Source organism: Arachis hypogaea, chromosome 15, assembly GCF_003086295.3.
Source record: "Arachis hypogaea cultivar Tifrunner chromosome 15, arahy.Tifrunner.gnm2.J5K5, whole genome shotgun sequence".
Taxonomy (NCBI): Eukaryota; Viridiplantae; Streptophyta; class Magnoliopsida; order Fabales; family Fabaceae; genus Arachis; species Arachis hypogaea.
In genome coordinates this window covers 97,044,139-97,048,090 of record NC_092050.1, presented here as the reverse complement: position 1 = coordinate 97,048,090, position 3,952 = coordinate 97,044,139, and the positions used below count along the sequence as shown (strand labels likewise).

The 3,952-nt window shown below is 40.7% G+C and overlaps 1 non-coding gene across 1 annotated transcript; it reads left to right on the top strand.

The window, feature by feature from the left end:
• Positions 1–3,457: 3,457 nt before the first annotated feature.
• LOC112752305 (small nucleolar RNA R71) lies at positions 3,458–3,565 on the top strand. Its single transcript, XR_003176749.1, has one exon. It is a non-coding gene; the product is annotated as a small nucleolar RNA R71 (small nucleolar RNA).
• The last annotated feature ends 387 nt before the right edge of the window (positions 3,566–3,952 follow it).

The following is a 3,952-nucleotide window of genomic DNA, read 5'->3' as shown; positions in this document are numbered from 1 at the left end:
TTTAGGCCCTTGTATCCACTGATGCTCAAAGCCTGGGATCGTTTTTATTACCCTTGCCTTTTGGTTTTAAGGGCTATTGGCTTTTTGCTCTTGCCTTTTGGTTTAAAGAGCTTTTGGCTTTTTCTGTATGCTTTTTCTCTCTTTTTTTTCGCTATTTTTTTTCTGCAAACTTTGTATTCACTGCTTTTTCTTGCTTCAAGAATCATTTTTATGATTTTTCAGATTATCAAATAACATGTCTCCTTGTCATCATTCTTTCAAGAGCAAACATATTTAACATTCTTAAACATCAAATTCAAAAGATATATGCATTGTTCAAGCATTCATTCAGAAAACAAAAAGTATTGTCACCACATCAAAATAATTAAACTAGTTTCAAGGATGAATTCGAAACCATGTACTTCTTGTTCTTTTGTTTTTAAAGCATTTTTCATTTAAGAGAGGTGATGGATTCATATTCACTACTTTAAGGCATAGACACTTAGATACTAATGATCATGTTATAAGACACAAACATAAATAAACATTTAACATAAAAAACGAAAAACAGAAAATTTAAGAACAAGAAATGAGTCCACCTTAGTGATGGTGGCGTTTTCTCCTTGAGGAACCAATGATGTCCTTGAGCTCTTCTATGTCTCTTCCTTTTCTTTGTTGCTCCTCCCTCATTGCTCTTTGATCTTCTCTAATTTCATGAAGGATGATGGAGTGCTCTTGATGTTCCACCCTTAGTTGTCCCATGTTGGAACTTAGTTCTCCTAGGGAGGTGTTGATTTTGCTCCCAAAAATTCTGTGGAGGAAAATGTATCCCCTGAGGTATCTCAGGGATCTCTTGATTTGTAGTCAAATATTCTACCACTGAGCTATAGACCCTTGAGATGAATCTCTCCATCTCCTATGACTCGGAGGTGGAAGCTTTTGTCTTCCCTTTCCTCTTTCTAGAGGTTTTTCTGGCCTTAGGTGCCATCAATGGTTATGGAAAAACAAAAAAGAACTATGCTTTTACCACACCAAACTTAGAATGTTGCTCGCCCTCGAGCAAAAGAAGAAAGAATAGAAGAAGAAGAAGAAGAAGATATAGAGGAGATAGAGGGATGTGTGTATTCGGCTATATGGGTGGGATTGAGTGGGAAAGAGATTTTGAATTTTGAAGGTAGGTGGGGTGTATAGATGTGAGTGGTGAAGGGGTAATAGGGAAGAGAAGAGGAAAGAATATGAGTGGAGGTAGGTGGGGATCCTGTGGGGTCCACAGATGCTGAGATGATCCTGTGGGGTCCACAGATCCTGAGATGATCCTGTGGGGTCCATAGATCCTGAGGTGTCAAGGATTTGCATCTCTGCACCAATTAGGCATGTAAAACTCCTTTGCATGCAATTCTGGTGTTTAAACGCTGAATTGATGCTTGTTCTGGGCGTTCAACGCCCAGATGCAGCATGTTTCTGGCGTTGAACGCCAGTTCTATGCTTGTTTCTGGCGTTCAGCGCCAGCTCTTCTCAGGGTGCATTCCTGGCGTTTGAATTCCAGGATGTTGCTTGTTTCTGGCATTCAATGCCAGATCCATGCTCTGTTCTGGCGTTGAACGCCAGCCAGATGCTCCTTACTGGCGTTTAAATGCCAGTAAGTCCTTCCTCCAGGGTGTGATTTTCTTCTGCTGTTTTTGATTCTGTTTTTAATATTTGTATTTATTTTGTGACTCCACATGATCATGAACCTAATAAAACATGAAAGAACAATAAAAATAAAAATAAAATTAGATAAATAAAAATTGGGTTGCCTCCCAACAAGCGCTTCTTTAATGTCAATAGCTTGACAGTGGGCTCTCATGGAGCCACACAGGTGATCAGGTCAATTTTATAGACTCCTAACACCAAACTTAGAGTTTGACTGTGGGGGCTTTAGTTGACTCTGTACTGAGAGAAGCTTTCTATGCTTTCTCTCCATTGTTACAGAAGGAGATTCTTGAGTTTTAAACACAAGGTTGTCCTCATTCAGTTGAAGGATCAATTCTCCTCTGTCTACATCAATCACAGCTCTTGCTGTGGCTAGGAAGGGTCTTCCAAGGATGATGGATTTATCCTCATCCTTCCCAGTGTCTATGATTATGAAATCAGCAGGGATGTAAAGGCTTTCAACCTTTACTAGCACGTCCTCTACTTGTCCATAAGCTATTTTCATAGATTTGTCTGCCATCTCTAATGAGAAATTGGCAGCTTGTACCTCAAGGATTCCCAGTTTCTCCATTACAGAGAGTGGCATGAGGTTTATCCCTGACCCAAGGTCACATAGAGCCTTCTCAAAGGTCATGGTGCCTATGGTACAAGGTATTAAGAACTTTCCAAGATCCTATTTCTTCTAAGGCAATGTCAGTTGATCCAGATCACTCAGTTCATTGATGAGCAAAGGAGGTTCATCTTCTCAAGTCTTATTACCAAATAATTTGGCATTCAGCTTCATGATTGCACCAAGGTACTTGGCAACTTGCTCTTCAGTAACATCCTTATTCTCTTCAGAAGAAGAATATTCATCAGAGCTCATGAAGGGCATAAGGAGGTTCAATGGAATCTCTATGGTCTCTAGATGAGCCTCAGATTCCTTTGGCTCCTCAAAGGGAAACTCCTTGTTGATCACTGGACGTCCCAGGAGGTCTTCCTCCCTGGGATTCACGTCCTCTTCCTCCCCTGTAGGTTTGGCCATGATGGTTATGTCAATGGCCTTGCACTCTCTCTTTGGATTCTCTTCTGTATTGCTTGGGAGAGTACTAGGAGGTGTTTCAGTGATTTTCTTACTTAGCTGGCCCACTTGTGCCTCCAAATTTCTTATGGAGGACCTTGTTTCACTCATGAAACTTAAAGTGGTCTTGGACAGATCAAAGACTAAGTTTGCTAAATTAGAGGTATCTTGTTCAGAGTTCTCTGTCTGTTGCTGAGAAGATGATGGAAAAGGCTTGCTATTGCTGAGCCTGTTTCTTCCACCATTATTAAAGCCTTGTTGCGACTTTTGTTGATCCTTCCATGAGAAATTTGGATGATTTCTCCATGATAAATTATAGGTGTTTCCATAAGGTTCACCCATGTAATTTACCTCTGCTATTGCAGGGTTATCAGGATCATAAGCTTCTTCTTCAGAAGATGCCTCTTTAGTACTGTTGGATGCATTTTGCCATCCATTCAGACTTTGGGAAATCATGTTGACTTGCTGAGTCAACACTTTGTTCTGAGCCAATATGGCATTCAGAGCCGCAATTTCAAGAACTCCTTTCTTCTGAGGCGTCCCATTATTCACGGAATTTCTCTCAGAAGTGTACATGAATTGATTATTTGCAACCATGTCAATAAGTTCTTGATCTTCTGCAGGCATTTTCTTTAGGTGAATGGATCCACCTGCAGAATGGTCCAGTGAGATCTTGTAGAACTCAGACAGACCATAATAGAATATATCCAGAATGGTCCATTCTGAAAGCATGTCAGGAGGACACCTTTTGGTCATCTGCTTGTATCTTTCCCAAGCTTCATAGAGGGATTCACCATCTTTTTGCTTGAAGGTCTGAACATCCACTCTAAGCTTGCTCAGCTTTTGAGGAGGAAAGAACTTAGCCAAGAAGGCCGTGACCAGCTTATCCCAAGAGTTTAGGCTATCTTTAGGTTGTGAGTCCAACCATGTTCTAGCTCTGTCTCTTACAGCAAAAGGGAAAAGCATGAGTCTGTAGACTTCAGGATCTACTCCATTAGTCTTAACAGTCTCACAGATCTGCAGAAACTCAGTTAAAAACTGATATGGATCTTCTGATGGAAGTCCATGGAATTTGCAGTTCTGTTGCATCAGAGAAACTAATTGAGGTTTAAGCTCAAAGTTGTTTACTCCAATGGCAGGGATTGAGATGCTCCTTCCATGTAAATTGGAATTAGGTGCAGTGCAGTCACCAAGCATCCTCCTTGCATTATTGTTGTTAGG